The 24,525-nt window shown below is 49.9% G+C and overlaps 1 protein-coding gene across 4 annotated transcripts in view; it reads right to left on the bottom strand.

Moving 5' to 3' along the window:
* ZHX2 (zinc fingers and homeoboxes 2) overlaps positions 1–24,525 on the bottom strand; it is a 162,884-nt gene that overhangs the window by 93,047 nt on the left and 45,312 nt on the right. The gene's annotated exons all lie outside the window — the stretch shown is intronic.

The raw sequence follows: 24,525 nt of genomic DNA, 5'->3' as shown, positions 1-24,525 counted from the left end.
GAGTGTCGGCTCTGCTGTCCCCCAACTGTCCCCCAAGGTGCTGCGATTTTTGAATTTTCAGTTATCATTACAATCATCCAGCTGAATGTAAGTTGCATTATAGGTACTAATATCTATATATAACGTATACTATATATAGTTATTGAATATCGAACATGTCAATACTGAATACTGACTACATTAAACGTTTGATTAAGTCTTAAAAAAAATTTTTTTTAATGTTTATTCATTTTTTGAGAGGCAGAGAGAAACAGAGCATGAGCGGGGATGGGGCAGAGAAAGAGGGAGACACAGAATCCGAAGCAGGCTCCAGGCTCTGAGCTGTCAGCACAGAGCATGATGTGGGGCTAGAAATCACAAATCGTGAGATCGTGACCTGAGCTGAAGTCAGATTCTTAACTGACTGAGCCACCCAGGTGCCCCTTGGTTAACAGTCTATATTAAGTACCCATATATACCTGATTCTCTGCTAAGCAACAGATAGACATAAAAAAAGAAGACCCAGTCCCTACCTTTAGGAAATTCACGGTATAAAAAAGGAGGAAGATAAAAAATAGACTGACCGTTGAGGGTCCAACTCTTGACTTTGGCTCAGGTCATGATCTCACGGTTCGTGAGATAGAACCCCACATCAGGCTCTGCATGGACATTGCAGAGCCTGCTTGGGATTCTTTGTCTCCTCTCTCTCTGCCCTCGCCAACACCACCACCCCCCCGCCAAAATAAAAAATAAACATTTAAAAAATCAATAATGGAGTGAGTCTGAGAAAGGACAATGTGACAGAGGTAGTATGGGGTGGGGGAAGAAGCTAATAGATGCCTCATTTGTCTCGGGATAAAGACCACACTCCTTACCCCAGGGCTTCCAAGGTCCAGATCGGCGCATCTCTCCCTGCCTCGCCTCACTCCAGTGTGTTCTGGGATCCCTGACTGCCAAGCTTCTTGAATCCATCTACCATCCCTCAGGCAGCCACACGGCTACACTTCGTCTCTTCCTTCAATGCCCTGTCCTCCCCCTTCCCCTAATCAACCCCAACTTACCCTGTAGGACTGAGGGAGGCAACACAAAACGCTTAGAATCTTGTCAGCAGGTATGGTAGCTACTATTATTGCTGACATTGATCCCTCTCCTCCGCTGGCCAGGTGATTCTTGAGCAGAGGGAAGCAGAGCAACTTGCAATGGGGCTGCACAGCGGATATTGCCAGAGCTGGGAGGGGTCTCCGTGAATCAGTCCTGTTTTCCCTGTTTACCCTCGGACCCAGCCTGCGAGACACCTGGTCCTAACCAGCATGGGGAACAGCGCTGGTCTAGGAGACAGGACTTCTGAGTCTGAGTCTCACACCCTTGTGCTGTGCCTTCACACCGAGGACTCGACTCCTTGGGACCCTGGATTCCTCACCAACCAAGTGGGGTTCTATCAGAACCTCCTCGTTGGGCCGCACCAGGGAACGAACACCTTGGTGCCGAGCACCGTTCCTGCGTGAGGAAAACGGCAGCTCCCGTTAGGAGCATTATAAATGAATTAAAGGACGTTTCGATGTTCCTCAGCCTCGAAACGTGCACGTATTTCCAGTCTTCCTGGCTCAGGACTCCTTTCACCAGAAAGTGTTGGTCATATGGAGCAAAATCCCAATAAAGAAAAATCTGCCCATGGGATTTTCCCTCCAGCTCCCCGCTCTTTCCCTTGTGGCCTACTTTAAGCCTCCTGGATTGCTAGACACCTGAAGGAGGAAAGGGGGGGGAAGCTACTTGAACCGTTTGTAGGAGAAAAACACCCCCCACCCTCCACGGTCACCCCCACTAACACAATTTATTCCATTCCATTTCTTCATTCGGCAAACATTTAGCAGATGAGTAAGAAACTCCAGGTCTGGTAAGCAGGTCATTATGTCCTGCGGTGATGGCCTCATATTGAGGAGAGGGCAAGGAACCCATGGAATAAAGGGGAGGGGGTGACGGGCTCTGGCTGGGGCCAGTCCAGGCTGGACATGAGACAAAGGTCAAGTACAAAGAAGGTGGGAAGCTACAAGTCACTTCTGAGAAGCCATCATTCTGTAAGCTGGAAGTATAGTTTTAAGTTGCCTGTCTCTGCTCCAGAAAATGTTTCACCTTGATCACCAACAACAGCCTTTAATTCAAAAAGAGCATCACTAGTGAGTGACTAACGCAACGGCCGCTATTTCCTGAGTTCTTGTTCTGTGCCAGGTACTGAGCTGAGTCCTCCAGGGGCTGTCTCTCTCTCTCTCTCTCTCACGGCAACTCTGAGGAGCATGTATTCATGTACCCATTTTATAGATGGAAACCTGAATCTCAGAGCGATCAGATACACTGCCCCATGTCACAAGACTTGAAAGTCCAGCACTGGGGTTTTGAACTCTGGCCTGACTGGATAGTCCTTCCATTCCCCCCCCACCCCCATACTGGCCTCTTAAACTTTGGCCCCATGGCTGGAGTTGCTGGCAAACTGGGCTACCTCTCCCCCAAGTCCAACCTACTCTTCTACTAAGACCCCCACGAGTACAGAGAATGCTGAGTTCATAACCTCCCTGTGGTGTGTGGGTGCAGCTTGACGTCTTGAATGAGAACACTGAATTCTGCTCTAGAATGGATCTGTATTTGTTTCCAAATATTTCCTCTTCAAAACTGTTAAGCACAATGAACACTCGAGGAAGATGTGCCCAGCACCGGGCAGGGCACAGTCTGTTTTGCTTACTACTGTCCTCATTCTTCCAACAATGGGCACTATGGACCAGGGCTGGGGAGGTAAGGTGAGCCCTTGCAATGGGGCTGGAGATAAAGACTTCAAAGACATTATTGTGCCAACGAAGCACATGGCAATGGCAGCAAGAGCACCAGGAGAGGCACACGGGAGTATAGCAGAGGGGGGCACATCTGAAAGGCGAAGAGGGGAAGGAAGACGAAAAAGCTGGAGAAGGGTGCGTGTGGAGCCCTGCTGGACACAGATACCGGAAGCGGGCTGGAGTGGCCATAGCCAAGCAGGCCAGAGAAACAGCAAGGGCCAGACTTTTCAGAGCCCTGCAGGCATTTCAAGAAGTCGGGTCCTTATACCTGTGAGTGATGGGATTCTCCATGCCTGCCGTACCTGGCACGTGGTGGCCCTCAAAAGTAGCTGCCGAATGGACAGTGGAATCCTGTTTACCCCGGGGTCCCCTTCACATCCTCCAGCAATCTGAGAGGCATTGCCTGGGACCCTGCCATCTTTACAAAGGACAACCACAGGGCAATCGGATTTGTGTAGGGAAAAATTGTCCCCGGGAACCTGGCCTGAGCCTCGAGGCTTTGGGGAACCCTGGCTCAGGTGGCTCCTGGCAGATGTTTGGGGATGAATACACCTTTGATTACAGCTCATGTTTCAGAGGGAAAAACACAGCTCCCTGGTGATCGGGATTCTATGAAAATGAGCCCTTGCAAAAGAGAGGAAAGTGAGCTAGAAACACAAGCCCTCTGGGTGGGCGGTGGTTTCTTTATTTAAAATAAACAACAACAGCAAAGAGGATCAGCCTGAATGAGAAGCAGGTTCTTGATAATCCCTAACTGCAGGACTTAAAAGCAAGTGGCAGAAGGTGGCTGAAGAGACTGGTCTGCAGGAAGGTTGTACCTGGTTATGATATGCAGACACAATCTCCAAGAACGAGTGTGTCTGCCTCCCTCCCTGGTGGGAAACAGCTCCTATCCAGCTCCTAGGGACATTAACCCTGATAGGGAGACGGAAAGACCCAGTTTAGGATATGGTTTCTAACATTTAAGAGTTCTGTGTCCATAGACAAATGTTTTACCTTCTCCGAGCCTTAGTTTTGTCATCCGTATAATGGATATGATGGGGATTAGATGGTATTATGAATATAGGGTGTTGGGGTTTGAACCCATGTGTCTGAATACAATTGTTCCATTTTCTCCCACACTGCCTCTTGAAGTGAAGACCTGTTTCTTCCCCTCCCATCATGGTTATCTGGCACATAATAGGTGCCTAATAAATGCTGGTTCTGCTTCTCCTCTCTTCCCCACCATATTTAGCACAAATCTGGGTATCCAGGAGGTGCTTAATAAACCCATGCAAATTAGACCTTCCTCTGTGAAACACAGTGGCTGAGAATACAGAAGGAAGGAAAAGGCAGTTAGCTGTGTTTTTTCTCTACTGCATCCTGTTTCAAGCCCTTTATTAAATTCTTAAGTATTACTTGCCTTCAGGGTCAAAATAAAATTTCCACAGATTTCCACTTTGCACTCATAAATGATTCTTGCTAAACTCTTTTTCTTTAAAAAAATTTTTTTATGTGTGTGTGAGAGAGCATAAATGTACTGACTCATAGCTGGAAAAACTCTCCCTAACACATTCCAAATTTGTGGAGTCACATGAATTGAATAAAAGCGCTTAATGTAGCTGTTAGTCCTAGGCTGGCGAGCAGTTACGCTAGCTTCGGGGCCCCATCCCTCCCTCCCCGCTCCTACTCCAGGGACCTGGGGAGGTTCTACAATGGGTACCAAATACCCGAAAGCAGGTTCAGTGACTGCAAGGATTAAAAAGGATTTGGCACCTTATCTAAATCCAAACTTGAACTCTGCAAGGCTGTGCTATATTCCAAAACATCAAATAAAAATTTGCATAGAGGGCCACTGAAATTTAACAACTTCATTTATTGACGAAAGTCTATGCAGGGCACTGTACCTGCACAGCCACCCTGGTTGGTGGGGTGGTTACAGTCAGCCTCCTTTTACAAGTGAGGAAACTGAGGTACAAAAGTGTTAGTAACTTGCCCAAGGTCTCACAGTGTGCAGATGGCAAAGCTAAGATTCAACCCACTGTAGTTCTAGAACAGATGCTCTTACACGCCCAGCCATTCATTCTGAAAGGAAAGAACCCTTCTGCAATGAAGAAAGAAAACTCCATTTATTCCACAATTATCTACCCAACACTCAGAATACAAACACTGCACCAGATGTCCAAGGGAGGCTGGTGGTAGGCAATTTGGTTACTGATTTCAGTGAGTTGGAAATTGCATAGAAGAGCTATGATGTATGCACAAATAACCACAACAAAAGTAAGTGAAAATGCCAATGGCAGGATTATAAGGTGGCGTGCATGGGGAAGGAAGGCTGGGGAAGGTGACAGCTCTGGCTGGAGTGATCTGCCAGAGGGCTTCCTGGCGGAGGTGTTATTGAAGCTGGATTGAAGGATGTGTAGGATTCAGACAGGAGGTGGCCAGACGAGGCCCTGCCTGCTTAATACTGGTGAGAACACACAGATGTTCCCATCTTGGTTCTGATTCGAGACCTACCACCCCCCAGGTGGGAACATCTTTCTTGGAGTAGCTGAAAACCTCTGTCTGGCAGGCGGGAAGCACAGGTAGAAAGAACAGAGGGAAAGAGGTGTCCAGGGTGAGGGAGACTGAGGAGAGAAGGCCGGGCATTGGAGAAAGGGTGCAGATCTGGCCAGAGCAGGAGCTCCGGTCCCACCTTCAACTGGGTTGACTCCGAGCAAACCCCTTCTCTTGGGCTTCAGTTTCTTTTATCTATACGGAGGAAAACGAAGGAAGTGTCTGAATACTGCAGCTGGGCGGAACCTTGGAGAGCTCCCAATTTATCCTATTGCTTGGTAGACCAGAGAACTGAGGGCCAGAGAAGCTCTATTAGTGGAAGTCCTTGGATTTGAATCCATGTTGGTGGGATGGGGACTCAGGGGCACCTCTCCTCATATAAATGCTCTTCCTGCACCCACACAAGGGGCATGCGGGCCTGCTTGAGGAGGCCGGCTGTGGGAGGGGAGACAGAGACCCCAAATGGGCCTCAGCTAGTCCACTGGCCTCGCTGAGGCTCTGACTGTTCCGGGGGGGCCCTGGAAGGCTTGGCTGTGGACCCCGGAAGGTGCAGCCCCAGGCCTCCAGCCTGGGCCCTGCCCACGGCACATCCTCCACTCTCAGCTGTGGCTGGCACCTATATCCTCAGAGGGCCCCCTCCCCCAACGCTCAGGAAGTTTCCAGGAAACCATGACCAGTGCTCTGTGGCCATGGTTTTCTCTGACAAGATGTGCATCTGGTTGTGACTCACAAAGCTGGATTTCTGCCCAGGGCCTTACATCTTGAGTGGGGAGCTAATCTCTCGAACTGACAACCTGCCCAGCCCGCCGTGACAACGGAGGCCACCGCTGCCCTTGTCAGCCCACACTGAGGTCACCCAATGGCACCCTGGGCATTTCTTTTAGACCTGGCGCTGGCCGGGGAAGTCTTCGAGGGTCCCTCTCAGATGCCAGGCTCTTTAGCCAAACTCCCCCTCCTCTGGAATGCTGGCCTCCCTCCCCACGCACCCTCCCCTCTGCACCAACAGAGGGGGAGGCCTTCCTGACCACTCCAGCCTTCGCTGAGCTGCCCTCCTCTGAAGGCCCAGTTCAGGGGGCACTATACCCTGAAGGGCTGGGCAGAGGTCTTGTGTCCCCACAAGCAAGGTGGACTCCAAAGGTGGGGGCCACACGCAAGAATAAACACAACAATCACAGCAAGCATTAACAGCTCATGCAGGCACCGAGCGTATCCACCTGCAGTCTGTGTGCGTCCTCTTCCCGCGACTGGAATACTCTGACCTGAGTCTCTGTGTGGCCGTCAGCTTCTTGACAAAGTCACCTCCCCAGGTGCCCTTATTTTACCACCTGTTTTATTTCCTCACGGCCCATGCCCTGTCCTCAAATGACTGACCTGTTGGTTATCTGATCACATATTCACTTATTATCTGGCTCGTCCGGTAAGTGTGAGAACGAGGGATCTGCTTATCTTGCTCACCACCCGATTCCCAGCACCTGGCAGGGCGGCCAGAACAGAGCTGTGCTCCGTGAGTGTTCCCCGAACTCACACAGGGGTGCTGTCGGGCACTGTGGATATGCATTAATCTCAATCCTCCGGCCCTGTGTGGTTCGTGTCGTGGCCCCATTTTACAGTGAGGAATCTGAGGCCCTGTAGGCTAAGTCACTTGGAGAATAAGTGTCAGAGTTAGGTTTCAAACTTGAAATTCTCTGATTTGAAAGCCCATGCTTTTGACCACTGGACGGTCCTGCTTGCCTTCAGTGTTTCCAGAATCCCCATAGTAAGGACACAGGAAACACTCATGGATCAAATGATCTGGAATGCCATGCGTTAGGGACTGAATGTTTATGCCTGTCTCCCCCAAATTCATATGTTGAAGTCCTGACCCCTAGTGGGACGGAGGCCATTTGGAGTTGGGGGCCTCTAAGGGAGGTTAAGTGAGGTCATTAACAATGGGGTCCTGATCCCACAGAACTAGTGTCCTTGTAAGAAGAGACACCTGAGAGCTTGCTCTCTCTCTTTCTGTATCATGCACTGAGGAAAGGCCACGTGAGGACACAGCAGGAAGTGGCTGTCTGCAAGTGAGGAAGGGGGTCCTCACCAGAAACAGAATGGGCTGGAACCGTGATCTTGGACCTCCAGCCTTCAGAACTGTGAGAAAATAAATATCTGTTGTTTAAGCCACCCTGCCTGTGGTACTTTGTTATGGCAGTCTGGTATAATACATGATATAATAATGGTATGATATACCATACATAGAATATACCAAACTGCCAGGTTTAGGAAAGTAAATCCTTTCTTCCTCCCTCCCTGACTCCCTCATTTAAGCACTGACAATGTAGAAAATCCTGAGGGGCTCCCAGGAGTCTCACAGTTGTGGCTCAGGTTTCAAATACCCACAAAGTTGTTTTGTTGGGCTGGCTGGCATGGTGTTTTTAAAAACAATGAGGAATCAGGGGTGCCTGGGTGGCTCAGTAGGTTAAGTGTCTGACTGAGCTCAGGTCATGCTCTCACCATTTATGGGTTTGAGCCCTGCATTGGGCTTGTGCTGACAGCCCGGAGCCTGCTTGGGATTCTCTCTCTCTGGCTCTGCCTCCCTCCTCAAAATAAATAAAAACTTAAAACAACAACAACAACAACAACAACAACAACAACAAGGAATCAGAATGCCCTTTGGTGGGGCACGAATTCGCCACTCTTTCCATAAGCCATACTGCTCCTTGCTGTCCTATGTCCCTCAGATCCACAGGCTGCATTAGTTGTGGGAGACACCCTGTGAGCTATGCCAGAATGGAGAGAGGTACAGGGTGCCCTGGGACACAGTGACGCTTGGGTGGGGAGTAGGGGACAGAAGATGGCGGGTCTGCATGAAGGAGGCTTCGTGAAGAAGGTGGCTTTGGCCCGCTCTCTTAGGAATGGGTGGGAAATCACCAGTCAGAAATGGGAGGGAGTGGGAATTCCAGGGAGGGGAACAGAGGAGTGAGGTCCCGAGGAAGGGCATGGCCTGAGCAGAGAGCTGCAGGTGGCTGAGAGTGGATGCCAGTGAGGACAGTGGAGCTAGCGTGTGGGATAGACAGGCAGAGGCCGGGGAGTGGGGGCCCTACACACCATGCCAAGGAGACTGGACATCGTCCATGACCACGAGTCCCCCAGGGGAGGGGGGAAGGGACATCAGACAACCTGGGTTAACACATAGGGATGCTGGGGTTACCACTTCCTAGCTGTGTGACTCTATGCAAGGGTCAGCTTGGGGCTATGTGGCCTCAGGCACCTCATCTATAAAATGGGCATCATAGGGTTACATCTCAGAGGGGTACTGTGGGGAGTAGAAGCAAACAAAATGCGACAGCCCCCGGCATAGTTCCTGACACACCGGAGGCACTAAATAAAGGACAGCTGTCTTCATGATGGGTATTTATTACCAATCTAGTGGTGGCAACAGTGTGGGAGGTGGCTGGAAGCAATCAAAGGTATTTGCGTACAGTAAGGTAGGAAAAACCCCGAGGAAGGACCCAGGAAATACTCGTAGGAGGGCAGGAGGAGGGAAATGTGACCTTGAGATCTGTTTTCTCAACCTGTCTCTGTCTGTTTCCTCATCTGTAAAATGGGACTCTCCCTGCCTGTCCACACAGGGTTTCTGTGTGAATTAAACAAGAAAAGAGATGTGAGGCCGAGTCGACCATAAGAGTTTCATTTTCCTTTTCCCACACACAGGGGAAAGCCGTCTGGGGGCAGATACGCACCTGTGTGTTCTTATGTCCGCAAACCGTCAAGGCAAGAAAAGTAGCAAATGATGGGACAGCAAGATGCGAGCCGGGACCTGACAGACAGGAGCCCACATCTTGCACCTTCCCTTGTGATCTCCTTGCTTCAGCCCTGCTTCCAGCCCTGCTCGCCTACATCTTCTGCATTCACACCAGTGACTCAAAACAACTACCAGCTTCTCCACCTCAAAGTATAGATATTTCAAGCTGGCAACATGAGTGGATGCATTCCCCCATAATTTACAGATGAAGCTGAGTCACGAAAGAGAGTTGGTTAAAACTCACCCTCAGGAGACAGACGGCCTGAGTTCACATCCCGGCTCTGCCATTTATTAGCTGGGTGACTTTGGCCGAGTTACTTAACATCTCTGTGTCTCTGTGATGGGGATTAACTGGGGTTATTAAGAGTGCTTACTCCCAAGAGTGGTTAGGGGAATGAAATGAGTCAATAACTATAAAGCTTGGAATGTGCCTAGCACCTGGGGGAAGAGCTGCTGTTATGATTCAAGGCCCCAGGGTGTTTTTAGCAGTAGAGTTGGAAGTATGCTCTTTGCACGGCCCCACACCAAGATATTTTATCCTAATCAATATGCTATGTTCACCGATGGCAGAAAAACGGACTGAACTGTTTTGGAAGAAAGGACACCTTTATGCATGCATGCCCCATTTCTAGAACATTCTAGACCACCCACGTAGGACAGTAGTAGACGAGAACCACGATACTTCACAGACACCTTTCTTACCACTTCACATTATAATCCAGGGAGGCAGCCAAAAATGGTTCTCAAAATTAAAAAAATTAAACAAGAAGGTGACCCAAAGCAATGTGGAGCGATCTGTTCGGCTAGGGCTCGGCTACTGCCTGTCATCCTGCTTCCTCCACATAGCACGTTTTCACTTCCAAAGGCCTTTCACCTAGTCTTTCATGTCTGCCTCATGACAGATGGTGATTCAGAAAGTCGGTTCTGGAGTAAGGCTAGTTAGCTCGGATCTTGCTGATGTCACTCCCCATGGGGAGAGGGGACATTTATTTACTCTCTCTGTACCTCCAACAAGTGAGGGTAGAACAACACCATCGTCGGTGGTTGTTGGGAGATACTAGGTCATGCATACAGAGCCAAAGCCCGGCCGGTAAGATCCCCTCATCCCAGAAATGTTTACCACGTGCCTCACATGTGCCCGGGCTGGGGATTCAGCAGGGCTTGATCACCCTCCCTCCTCTCATGGAGTTGAGCGTAATGAGGAGAGCAGACCATTCAACAAGCAAATAAACGTATAGTGCCAAGCACACTGTGTGCTTTAAAGAAAAACCAGGGTAAGGGAACGGAGATGGATGGGGTGCTAGTTTAGCTACGACCCTGTGGTGGTCAGGGAAGACCCTTTGAGGGAGTGACTTTGAAGCAGAACCTGAGTGAAACAAGGGAGGAAAGTACAGACCACTGGGAAGGAGTGTTCTAGGCTAAGCGAACGGCCTGTGCAAATGCCAGTGCGTGTCTGCGTGTGTGCGTGTGTGTGTGTGCTCCAGGCTGAGCGAGAGAGCCAGGGGGCAGAGGGCAGGTGATCATGGGGGGGCCTTGGGGTTGCCATGAGGGCTTTGGCCGCTGCTCTGAGAAGGGGGGACGAGTGGAGGGCTGGGGGCAGGCAATTGACAGGATCTGACCCATCATTTGGAAAAGCAGCTGTGGGGAGAGGAGACAGTTGTGGGGTGTGTGCAGGAAGTGGAGGGAGGGCGGGGGGAGGGGCAGCCAGTGGCACTGCCATGGTCCACTCGAGAGGGGACGGGGGCTTGGACTGGGGGGCGGCGGTTGACGTGGCAAGAAGCAGCACCACCCAGGGGTCTGCGAGCACGTGCTCACGTGTAACTCTAGAGGGGCCATTTGCATCCACCAAAATGGGGCGGGTGCCCCTTGGAGGGTGCAACGTGGTGCTCCCCGAAGTCAACAGTGGATTGGTGAGGATTATGAGAAGAGCAAACGGTGAGTGTTTGTGGGCATTGGCTGAAGGACTTTAGTCATTCATAGTGGGTTGAATTGTGCCCTGCTCCCAAAATAATAGGTTCATGTCCTTGCCCCCAGAACCTGTGAACGTGACCTTATTTGGAAAGAGTCTTTGCATGTGTGATTAAGTTAAGGATCTCAAGAGAAGATCACCCTGGATTATCTAGATGGGCCCTAATCCAATGACAAGTGTCTTCATAAGACACCCAGAAGAGAGACACACAGACAGAAGAGAAGGTGATGCGAAGACGGAGGCGGCCACAAGGAACGTCAACGGCCTCTAGAAGCTGGAAGAAGCAAGGAAAAAATTTGTCCTAGAGCTTCTAGAGGAAGCATGGCCCAGCTGACACTTGATTCATGAATTCCAGAACTGTGAGAGATGAAATTTCTGTTGTGTTAAACCACCAAGTTTGTGGTCATTTGTTACAGCAACCACAGGAAGTGAATACGACAAGCAAAACCAGGCCCAGAGAGGTGAAGTAACTTGCCCAAAGTCACACAACAATCGAGGAGCAGAGCTGGAAATGCCTGGCTCCAGAGCCGCTCACTCTGTAGGCAGGTATTGTTATCCCCGTGTTTTCCAATGAGGAAGTGGAGATCAGAGCCACAGGGATGTGCCAGGAACAGAGCTGGTGAATGGCAGCACCAGGCTCCCTGGGGCCTCTAGCAGGGGGGACAGATGCCTTTCCTGCCCTTGACCCCCACGTCCCCACTTTGCAAAACCCCAGAATGGCCCTTGTCCAGCCTCTCCACTGCTTCCTGGCAGCCACCACAGGACCCGGGGCTTTGCTGGGAATTCTGTCCAATCTGGTGACTTCAAGTTACAGCCTCTGGGTCCCCCCATGCACACGGCCACAAAGAGATCCTGGGTTGGGGGGGGGGGGTAGTGGCCTCAGTAAACAGGTTTCAGCTGTGCCTCAGGATTCATAACAATCACTCAGGAACTGCAGCCAGTCGGGTTACTAAACCTGCCTCCTCTCCCGTGATATGCACACTGAAAGTCTCTTGGCTCCCACCCTACCCCGGGCCACTAGGAGGATAGGGAAAGAAGGGTGCTGGGGGCAGGTGCACAGGCCACTCCTGAGCCTCCGCCAGCAGGCCAACATCGGTCTCTGAAGAAACAGACGTTGTCCATTTCCTCTTCCTCTGATGCCCAGGAAAATATTTTATTGGACAAAACCCAAATATTGGGGATCTACGGAAAACACCCTCCCAAACTCCACCCGCCCTTGCCTTGTCAAATTTTCATCATTTTAACAGAGATCAACGGCGGGGCCTGTGGACAGAGCCCACGTCTCTTCCCACACAAAACCGTGTTGTTAGAACACTTAATGAGGAGAGGTCAGTTAATTTTGGGGGTGGGGTGGGAATCGGGGCGGGGGGAGGTGTTCTCTTTATGAAGAATAAAATAATTAAATTCAGGTCAGTGGAGGGAGTCACTGGGCTGAAACAAATTTGGGGGCCCTGTGAGGGACGGCAAGAGGCAAAGGAATGAGCATTATATCTGCTTCAAAGCAGGATTGTCTTTTTCGGGGTGGCTGGGTCTGCAGGCTCCCCTCCCGAGGCACACATGTACACAAATATACACAAATACAACGACACACGCACTCTGGCCAGGAGATAATGAGGTTTCACCCAAAGGCTCACTCACTTGTTCATTCCTCTTTGTGGACAAACTGTAACCACACTCACAGAACTGACTCAGCCCAAAGTGAACCTTTGTTTCCACAGGATCCCCGTGGCAGACCTTTCCTATCGATCTCAGGGACATGACCCTTGCTTAAGACACCTTTGGAAGCCCTTTTCTGGAGCTGTCTTCACTGTCAGGTTGTAGGCAAAAAGCAAACTGGGCACATTATGGTATAACTGTCCCTTACTCTCAACACCTGTCCCCTGCCTCCCCAGCTATATTTCTAAAGTAAGTCACATTCCTGGTTCCACAGATAGGACAGGTGGAACCACCTTCAAAGGACACTGATTTGCCAAGCTCAAGGCTCAGAATGTGTTGGGGGGATATTTGGGGGGTCTGGGCTGTTCTGAGCCATGGGACCTTTGTAATAAGAGGTGAGCTCCCCAAGGGGTTGACTTGGATGAGCTCGCCACCCATTGGCAAAGGTGGGTTGTAGGGATGATTGTGGTGATTGTTTCAGAAGTCAGTCGTATGATGTCATGGCACCTGCTCTTGGCTTGGCCCTGGGCCAGGAACACCGGGCAGTGAGAGTCACCAGGTACAAGACAAGGCCTCCCTCTGTCTCCATCTACTCAACGGCGGCGGGGGGGGGGGGGGGGGGGGGGCAAGACTTACATGTGAGAAGTCACGTGGGGCAGATGAGGTCATGTGCCCTTCCATGGTGCCCATGGTGGCCCTGCTGCAGAAGCCCTTTGGAGAAGAGTGCCGGGAGGGTGGAGGTCAGGGGAGGAGGAGGTGGTGGAGGCGGGGCTTGTGCTCTACCTCCCAGAATGGGAAGGAGCAAAAGATGATGGACAGAGGGGGAGCCCCTGGGGCGGGAGGCAGTGGAGAGAGGACAGGCTCTCGGGTGGCCTGCTCCCAGACCTCAGGTAGAAAACCAATTTGCAAGGGAGACAGGTGGTGACTGCTGGCCGGCCGAAAAGGAGCATTTCATAGGGACCCACCCCTGGCAGCAGCCTTCCCGTCCACCTGAAGATCACTTTGGAACATAGATTCCTTTTGAGAGCAGCATCCGGGAATATCGCAGAGCGCACGGGAGCCGATTCCACTACTGGGTACATCATAGCCTCGTTGTGCCTGGGTCTGTCTATCTAGAAACTGATCATAAAAACAACAGCTAACGTTCATGCGCCAGGCCCTGTTCCGAGTGCCTTAACTCTTTTAATTTAACACTATTACTATTATTATTATTTTGCATGCTCTTGGGTACCACATTCCTTGGCTTCTCAAACAGAGCCAAACAAACTCACCATGTATCTTAGCTCAGAGATTTTTCCTGAGGCTAAAATAACAAGGTCTTTTAATTAAATGGAAGTCTACAAAAGCTTGTTATTGTTGTTGATATTATTGTAATTTTACCAGGCTTCATCTATTTGGAAGCCACCACGGGGTAAAGGTTATTTAAGGCCTGAGCACAACATAAAAAAAAAAAAAAAAAAAAAAAAAAAAAAAGAATCACTTTCAAACGTTAGCTGAGGAAAGATCCCGTGGAGATTGGCGAAAGAAAAAGTTACCGAAAGCCTGAAACATTAGAAGGTAGGACATTGGGGTTTTTTGTTTGTTTCTTGTATCGGGCCCAATGTTCTGAGAAGGGGTCATGAATGGCTCCCTGGTTCCCTGGCGGCTGAAGGAACATGGAGCCTTGCCAGGGGCAGCATTCTTTACAGACAGGCTGCTGGGGATGGGCCTGAGCTCACCCTGCTCACTGAAAGCATTTATTCAACATCCAGGAGCAAGTGAATACGACCAGCTCTTTGCCATCAGAGGACCAAGTGTTTGGGGAAATACATCCTCCTTCCCAAAATAAATGCAAATGGATCTCCCGATTCCCCGCCCCCCACCTCAGAAACCTGTTCCTCTGCAGATGCCCCATCAGATCACCAGCCACCCAGAGACCCACCAGGGAGTTGGGGGCCATCCTTGCTTCTCCCCTCTCCGTTAGCATCCATATCTAGTCCACCGGAAGGCTGGCTCCTGGCCTCCATCTCCAACCCATCCACTTCTCTTTCTCTTGCAAGCATCACATCTCTCGCCTGAACTTCCACAGCCACCTCCCGAGTGGCCTCCCTGTTTCCACTTTTGCTCTTTCTCCACCCCCCCCCCCCACCAAGATGTCATCTGAAAACGTGGACCACATTGCAACACTGTCCTGCTTAAACCTTCGAAGGCTTTCCACTGAACTCAGAACTACTCACATTCCTTTCCTAAGTCCTACAAGGCCTGGGAGGATGTGGCTGCTGTCTGTCTTTCCTACTCACATGACGGCTCTCCTTCTGAGACCCCGTTCTCCCGCTTGCAGATTGGGTGAGATGATATCTACCTTCCAGGCCGGCTGTGAGGCCGCTGGGGCATGGGGATTATAAAAAAGTGCTTTGTAAACTAGAAAGTGCAGCATAATGTAACCTCTCTCCCATTGACAATTGGGCTTTTGTGTTTTTACTCCTGTTTTCATGGTGTCCAGTTCTGTTGTATCGGTATCCTTTTATTATTTGCAATTTTATATCCTTTTCAGATACAAGGATATTTATGCGCACAAGGTAGCATTGAAAAGTACCACGGGAGCATCTCAGTATTGCAGAGATAACAGCTCAGCTATGGAGTGCTTAACACTTGGACAATATTTGTTCTTCCCTGGGTAGAAAATTAGAGCTTTAACTATGCAGCCAGATTGCTGGAGGCCTAGTGAGATCTCATTTACATGATAAACCAGTCAATTCCCTTACGAAAATGATACCGCAATCACGTGATCTTCAGGATCCCTCCAACATTTGCAATAGTGGCAGATTAATGTTTATCGGGCCGCTACTTTGTGTCCGTCCCCGTCCCGGTATTAAGCACTTTTTATCCTTCTCCGCTGTGAAGGTGAAGCCTCACTTCAATGTAATGGGCTATTACTATGGTCCAGATGAGGAAGCTGAAGCTCAGAGAGGTTAAGTGACCTGCCCAAGGTCACACTGCTAGTGAGAAACAGAGTTCTGATCCTCTGGCTGTTTGAATAGCCCATGTTCTCCGATTTCACCCTATGTGTGTTTGGGGGCAACAGGACCAGGAACGTGTCTATCTGTGGGAGGGGAACAGGGGAACTAGGGGGCTGGGGGTTGAGGCAAGTACAAGGCCACAAACCCATGGATGCCAGAGAGCTCAGGCAGTGGATTCTCCCCAACTAGAAGCTTTACTCCTTCATGTCTTAGAAAATACGTTGCCGAGTAAGATGATGCCCAATGGATTTCCTGCTGATCAGTGAAAGAGAGTAATTCTCCTGTGAAGAGCAGTCACTGCCTTTTTCTATTTAAACCAAGAGATGTGTCTGTGTGTGTGAGAGAGACCGACAGACCGAAACAGAGACACACACACACACACACACACACACACACACACACACACACACACACAAAGAAACCGAGTGATTGGTCACGACACGCTGTCTCAGAAGCTGGGCAAGGTGCTCCGGCCAGAGATTCCTATCGTTTTCCTTCTGCTTCCGCACTCACTTTGCTCGCCGTTTACAAAACAATCACGGAAGGAAACACAACCATGGCAATGCCCTGCTTCTGCTTCCAATCCTGCTCTTCTGCCCCGGAAGTGCTGGACCACCATGCGCCCCGCTTTCTCATTAGTAAAGTAAAACACCTAGGTTTCTAGAATCCCTTTCCCCTCTCAGACGGGAGAGATGCTCTCATAGCCACCATCTCTTTTCTTTCACAACCTCTCAGAGGAGACGGGCAGGTCGGACTGGCCACCTGAAGCTCGGAGAAGGTGGCTTGGTTCAGTGGAGGATCCCGAGTAGAGCTGTAGCGTTCAAAGCCAATTCCAAAGTCAGCTGACTCCGCCAAGCTGCCTTCAAGGGGGCATGTCAATCCGCTTAAAACAGAAAGGATAACACTCTGAGCCTCTGTGTGGAGGCCTCTGGCCCCCCTGAAGGATCAGTGTCTTTCCTGCCCTCCTTCCTTCCTTTTCTCCACAGAGCCAAGAGCACAGGTAGGAGAAGTAAAAGACACTGCATGAAAGGCAAGAACAACTTGGATGACTTCCTGAGACCCCTGAGATTCCTGCCAGATGTAAAAATAATTGGGGAAATAAAACAATAACAGACCACGCACACAAGCATGATATGTGTGTGTGTGTGTGTGTGTGTGTGTGTGTGTGTGTGTGTGTTGGCAAACTGTGAGAATAAAGACCTAAGGGTGGAACGAGCCCTCATGACCACTTGGATTTCCTCTCTAATTACTCTGTCCTACATTTCTTCACAAATCAGGGAACCTACTGCTAAACAATGGAAGAATCTTCACAAGTCAGGGGGAAAGAAGCTCGCCAATAAAGATGCGCCAGAGTTCGAGTTATGATGCAACCTTCTCCATCTGTATCTGCTGAATGTCTCCTGGGATCTCACACCAACAGTTCTTTTCCAAGGCTGTTACGGGCAAACGGAACATCAGCCGGGCCAGAACCCAGGCAGAGTCCCAACCGGCTGGTGGTCTTCTGTGACCCAGCAGCAGAGCCCAGTTTTTTTACCCCAGGAGCTACGAGCTACAGATGCAACACCCTGTGGGTCCGTGAAGGGTCCCCTAGAAGTGGGCTAGGTAGATGATGAGATGAGGGGCAGTCGTGCTGTCCCGCAGGTATGGGCCAAAGGCCACTAACAGCAGGGTACCATTTGTGGGGAACTAACGAAAGGTTCCAGGCTCCTCTGACCAGCAGTACCGCTCCCAACCTGCATGGTGAACCCTCTCTGGACCTGGCTTGAAATGCCCGTAACAGAATCCATCATGGCTGACACAGTACAGAGAGGCCTCGTGGGGTAAGGAAATTAGCCGGAACACTGCTCTAGAAAGTCCTGATTGCCTTGGTCGTAGGTGCAATCTGAGATGAGCACTCAATCTAATGGATCCTCTAATTCTGAATCTGCAAAATCCTATATAATAACAAGAAACTGACTCCAGACATTTAGCACAGGGCCTGGTATGTAGCATATGTCACAGCCAACACTAGCTTCTATTCTGGTCATCTAAATAATTATAAAGGTCTCTGTGAAAAAAGTTCATGTGCTGACGGGGCTTCCCCATGAGCAAAGATTCCCTTGCTGGTTGCTAGTTGAGCTCTCAGAGAATCAGCTAGGGCAGCGGTTGTCAAAGGGTGGCCGCTGCCTCACCTGGGAATTTGTTCCAAATGCAAATTGGTGGGTCCTGCTCCTGAACTACGAAATCAGAAATTCTGGAGCTGGGCTCAGTCATTTTATAAGCCCCCCTAGTGATTCTGATCCCCACTCAAGTTTGAGAACTACCAAGCTTAGGCACAAATTGTCAAGTCTGGCTGATGATCAGAATTTCCTGGGGGTGGTTAGGGAAGAAATGCAGGTTCCCAGGCCCATCTCCAGGGACTCAGAGTCCTCAGGTTCTAGGAAAAGGCCTCAGACTCAGCATTTGAACATGCTCCCTGGGTGATTCCACTGAGCTAGATAGAGGTGGGGCTTGTTGGAGAGCAGAAAGCACAGGGGCTGGACGGAACCAGGGGCTGGGGGCAGCTAGGGAGGGGCTGGGGGCTGAGACAGAAGAAAGCTACTGAACACCAAGGTTCTTGATCCCAGCTCTACAGATTTATGAGTTGGGATCTCCTACCACCTTCTCATTTTCCAACCAGGGAAACTGAGTCTCAAAGAGAAGTGACTATTCTAAGTCCCTGCAACTCATGCTTGGCAGAGCTGAGACCCAAGCCAGGGACCTCCCTTCTTCTTTTTTTTTTAATGTTTATTTATTTTTGAGAGACAGAGAGAAAGAGAAAGAGAGAGAGACACAAAGCATGAGTGGGGGAGGCACAGAGACAGAGGGAGACACAGAATCGGAAGCAGGCTCCAGGCTTTGAGCTGTCAGCACAGGGCCCAACGCGGGGCTTGAACTCACGAACCACGAGATCATGACCTGAGCCGAAGTCAGATGCTCAACCAACTGAGCCACCCAGGTGCCCCCAGGGGCCTCCCTTCTGAAGCCACTGCCCTTTCTACTGAGCTCCATGACTCTTGCTCCTGTGTCTCCCTCTCAGTCAAACAACTGAATTCAGGCCCCTTTCCCGAGTGTTGACCAATTAAAGGTGAGATCCATGGTGAAGTTGGAATCAGACTTCAGATTCGAGTGCAAATTTAGGCTCGGTCACTAAGGAGTTGAGCCACCAAGTCACCTTTGCAAGGCCTCAGTTTAAATATCTCTAAAATGGAAATAAAGCCTAACCCCACAAAGCTGCTGAGCAAGTCAAGTAAGAATTGTACAGCTGAAGGTGTTTTCCAATCTGTCAACAGCCCCCACGAACACAGGGGCTAAGAAGAAAGAGGAGGACTCGCTGTGATTTCTTGCTAGAAGCACTTATAGTCCAGCCGGGACAGAAGAAACATATTCAAAGCAACCAGACAACCCTGAAGCACTTTGTGCAAGGTGACACCTTAGTGTCTTTGCTCAAACCTTCCTCTGCCTGGAATGCGCTTCCCCAAACCCTTATGTGCACAAATCCTCCCGTGATTTGGTTCACAGTCTGTGCCTAACTTGCCCCACCGGTGAGGCCCTGGAAGGCAGGAAGTGAGGCTCCTTCAGTTTTGTGGCCCCAGGATGTCTGACACCTCAAAGGTGGGGTCAGGAAGGAGTGCCTGGGTGGCTCGGTTGGTTAACTGTCTGACTTCCGCTCAGGTCATGATCTTGCAGACCAAGAGTCTGAGCCCCATGTTGGGCTCTGTGCTGACAGCTCAGAGCCTGGAGCCTGCTTCGGATGCTGTGTCTCCCTGTCTCTCTGCCCCTCCCCGACTCGTGCTATCTCTCCTCTCTCTCTCTCTCTCTCTCTCTCAAAAAAAGGTGGGCTCAGGAAGTGGCTGGTTCAGGTAAGGAGGCTTTCGGCACAGCCTGAGATGGGCGTGAGCCTCAGAGGATTCCTGTAATGCCCCTCTGGAGCCAGCACGCGGGGACAAGGGCTTAATACCAACCAGAAACCACCAGCCAACTCCATGCTTCTTCCTTGTGTCCGTCATCCACCCACCGCCCAAGGTTCTGAGGTTCATGCAGAGCGCAGTCAGGTGAAGGCAGGAAGGGAGGAAAGCGAAACGGGAACCATCGGGGGCCCCCACCCTCACCGGCATCTAAAGCTCCTAAATGAAAGAAAGACACTAACCAAGCAGCAGGCATGCAGTGACTGCTCAGTGATCCAAACAAGGGTTCCTGGGGATCTGGTTCTTTCTTTCTCTCGTTTCTCCCTATTTTCCTGGTCTGGAGGATTAAAGGAGGCACGTAGAGGGAACAGGGCACTGCGGAGTGAAGAGCTCTAGATTTAGCTCTTTTCTCCCACTCTGCCCCAGCGAGCCGTGTGACCTTGAGCAAGTCATGTAGGGCAGGTCAACTGGGCCTTGCTTTGCTCCCTTTGAAACGGGAACTGGGTGAATGAGGAGCTACTGGGTTGTTTTCCCCTAAAGGATAAAGGAAGCGACACAGCCAATGGGGTAACTGCCACTGGTCTGGCAAAGCAAAACGGGTTCAAAGCTGGCACTGTGTCCTAACTATGGTCCTTTCATGGGACACCAACAATAACAATGATGACATCAGAGGCCACGACTCATCTTCACGGAGTATATACTGGGCGCCAGGCACTGGACAAGCACTTTTCATTCAGTGTGTTGCCCGATCCTCACAAAGGCCCTTTCAGGCAGATACTATCATTATTCCCATTTTACAGTTGGGAAGTTTAACCTGGGATTGTGGACCGGTGAGGGAGGGAGGCAGGATTTGAACCCGGGCTTTCGGAGTTTAGAGCCCACCTTCTTTCCCTCTGTACCCTACTGAACCCGGAAGCCCGTGTTTCTACAGTTGGGAAAGACTGAAGGATCTAGAAAGGCCATGAAACTAACCAATCGTTTTCCAGACTGACGACTCGGTCTGGACAGGAAGACCACTGTTGGAGCGTGCCCGAATCCAAAGTCTATTAAATTATTCCCAGTGCAGGTAACGTATCTCAGGGGCTTGGTTTAAACAGAGAGAGAAGAGGCGACCTGGAGACAGCCGAGGCCTTACAGCTGGACAGCCTGGGTCCAGGCCCATGCCTCTGTGCGCTGGCCTCCTCAGCTGGGGTCAGGTGGCCGCTCCGGGGTCCTCCTGCTCCTCTGTCCGGCATGCGGGAATATTCCTTCCCTCTCCGCCTCACAGGTCTGGCCCAGATTAGCAAAGTCCCGTCAATGTCCTCCTTTCCACGTGCCAAATTTTTAAAGATTCTGTCTCTCATACATTAATTAGTTTCTCCATTAACAAAATAGCAAAGCACTTGTAGAAATGCTGGAGTCCCTGATCAAAACAAGGTGACCATTGTTATTCGATTCCTGCCCAGAGCCAAAGCCAAAATACCCCTCCCCACCACCACACACACAGCCCTGTGATATTTTTAGGCAGCCAGTGCCACCGTATCCTGGGTACTGTACAATTTCCACTGGTTTCTGGAAATAGTGACTGTCATTATGTGAATTTTGAGGAAAACACCGGCCTCAACAATTTCGGAGGTCTCTCTCAACACCAGGTTCAACAGTTCTACAAAATCGATTATGTCTGTACGGGTGCTTTGCTAATTGTGCACGTGTCCTCGCTGTTCTTATTTTGTTCGCTAGAAGTGCAAAACCGGGGAGGACCCCTTGGCGTGGGAAGGAGGTCATCTGAGGATATGCGACAGGCAGGCCTCGGCCACTTCACACGGCGGGTGGAAAACACATGGAACTTGTTGGGCCTGAGAGGCAGTATGAGCTAAAAATATAAACAAGTTCAAGAACGGTTTAGATGAACTCAAGGCAGAGTAAATGGCAGGTGAGGGGGACTAGGTACGTTCAAGTTTTGTCCTGTGCTCCTGTAGTTCTGTTCCCTGCTAGCAACTGAAGGCTTGGCTGGGCAGCACCTAGATGGTCCCAGTGACAGCAAAGCTGATGTTCTCGTGCCAGGAGATAAGAAAGGAAAAGAAACAAAAGAAAAGAGGGAATCTGACAGTTTCCTGCTTCGACATTTAACTTCTAGAATCAGAAAAAAAGCCATTGTAGGCAATATAGCAATAAAGGAAGAAAAATAATCATCTCTGATGTCATGTCTAGGAACTAACTGTTGAACGTCTTGCTGTATTTCCATCTACATCGTGTTTTTAAAAATAAAAACTATATACAGTATACAGTACATATCCTGCATTTTTCACTTAACATTTAACGCTTTTATTTTTTTTAATTTTTAATCTTTAAACATTTTTTATTTTTTAAAAATTTTAAATGTTTATTATTTTGGGGGGGGGGGGGAGAGAGAGAGAGAGAGTGCGAGTGGGCGAGGGGCAGAGAGAGAGGGAGACTCAGAATCAGAAGCTGGCTCCAGGCTCTGAGCTGTCAGCATGGAGCCCGATGCCGGGCTCGAACCCACGAACCGTGAGATCATGACCTGAACTGAAGTCGGACACAACTGACTGAGCCACCCAGGCACCCCTAACGTTTAACACTTTTAAAAAAATCACATTACTAAGTAGACTTGCTGTATTGGTTTCTGCTATTTATTTAATCGTTCATTTATTTAACCACTGAATTTGTTTTACTCTTCATCTCTTGGAGGACGTAGGTTTCCTTCTCCCAATTTTCTGCCAATGTAGATAAGACTGGGATAGACATGCCTGGTTCTTTTCAGAGAAATGACAATGAATCTCACAATCTCAGAGAGCAACATTTCATAAGTTTCTTGGAGCACTGGCTGGCTTATTTGGTAGAGCAGGCGACTCTCCATCTCGGGGTTGTGAGTTCGAGCCCCAGGTCGGGTGCAGAGATCACTTATAAATAAAATCTTTAAAAACAAATGTAGACAAAGGGCATGTGAGGTACAGGTGCACAGGGAATATTCGCCAGGGCGCTCTGCAGCTTGTTACGGGACCTTAAAGGCTCGCGCCAGAAAGCGCCCCCGATGCCCACCACCCTCTGCTTTCCTCTCTCTCTGCACAGCGATTTATTTATGCTGAAGATCCTTCCCTGGGTGCCAGCAAACTGAGCACTCGGAGAGCTAAAGAGACAGGGCAGCCACAGGGCTGAGGCACACTTGGACTCGGCCCTTATTAGAAATGCAAATCTCTCAGCTGACAAATCCCAAACACCAGCATGTCACAGCCCCCCCACCGCCTGCACACCAGTTGGGTGGCTTCTGTCTCCCATTTTACCTGAGAGAGCTGAAAAGGAGTTGGCTGGGCTGTGGCTCAGTAATCTGAGAAGGAAAGGATCTGTCTGAAAAGGGATTGTCTCCCCAGTGTTTCAGTTTTACCCAATAAGAGAAAGTCAGTCCCTTTCTTCCCAGCCTTAACTCCACTAAAAGCCATTAAGCACCGCCAGAGACAGGAGACATTTATCTGTTGGCAAGTGTGAATGCTGCATTCGGCACCTCCAGCAGGGATGGAAATTAAGCTGTTTACTTGGTGGCCACCCCAAGGGACCGAAATGAAGCTCTAATGGGATGGCATTTCTGAAATGCATTTTTTACATCTCACATTCTCATCCTTCATCCATCCCCCTACCTGTAAACCCATGAGGACTTTGCAAAATTAATTTGTCTGAATGACACCCTGACCAGCTCTGACCACCAAATGCAAATGAGAGGACCAGCAGGTGACCTCACTAAACTGGCTCTTGTTTTAGAAAGGAGGGCAGGCATCTGAACGATGCTGGGCTGCAGGGGGCTAGCGGACTCCATATGAGCAAACAGAGCTCTGAGACTCATTGCTCGGGGGCCTTTCTTTTGGATGTTCAGTCACACTCAAAATTGAACATGAGAAGTCCGTCAAAATGGCATGTTCAGATTCTCCCGGTCTAGAGAGCAAAACCCACATCGTCAGCACCAATGGGTTCTCTACAATCTGTTTGTGCCGTTTCCTTCAGCTGGCCATTCCTCCTTCAAAACAGCACTCCAGGGGCGCCTGGGTGGCGCAGTCGGTTAAGCGTCCGACTTCAGCCAGGTCACGATCTCGCGGTCCGTGAGTTCGAGCCCCGCGTCAGGCTCTGTCTGGGCTGATGGCTCGGAGCCTGGAGACTGTTTCCGATTCTGCGTCTCCCTCTCTCTCTGCCCCTCCCCCGTTCATGCTCTGTCTCTCTCTGTCCCAAAAATAAATAAAAAACGTTGAAAAAAAATTTAAAAAAAAAAAACAGCACTCCAAACTTTACCTTTTATATGCAGAAAACCTGTCAAGGTGAATTCCATCTGGGGTCACTTATTTTGTGTCCTCTCTGAACTCTTAAAATTCGGAGCCCTCAGTCCTGGGGCTATCGCCTTGCAACTGTCCCATGCCTTTGCTTGTACATTGGGTTTCCAACCCTACGTTCCTTAGCACTTGAAGGTGGACTCAGTCTTCTATGTTTGGTCCCTGCTATACCGAAAGTTTGTGTCCCTCTAAAATTTCTATGTTAAATCCTAACACCCAGTGTGACGGTATTAGGAGGTGAGGACTTTGAGAGATGATTAGGTCGTGGAGCTCTTATGAATGGGATTAGTGCCCTTATCACCTCTTATTAGAGACCCCCTCACCTCTCCTGCCATGTAGGACACAGTGAGAAGGCGACTGTCTATGAACCAGGAAGCGGGCTCTCATCAGACACTGAATCCACCAGTGCCTTGACCTTGGACTCCCAGCTTCCAGAACCGTGAGAAATACGTCTCTGCTGGTTACAATCCACCCAGTCTGTAGTATTTTTACTGTAGCAGTCCAAATGGACACAGACCCCAGCAGAGCTCAGGTAGAGAGGCTTT

This window comes from Panthera onca, chromosome F2 (assembly GCF_046562875.1).
Source record: "Panthera onca isolate mPanOnc1 chromosome F2, mPanOnc1 haplotype 2, whole genome shotgun sequence".
Taxonomy (NCBI): Eukaryota; Metazoa; Chordata; class Mammalia; order Carnivora; family Felidae; genus Panthera; species Panthera onca.
Note: the sequence above shows the minus strand (reverse complement) of the source record. Positions and strands in the feature narration are given on the sequence as shown.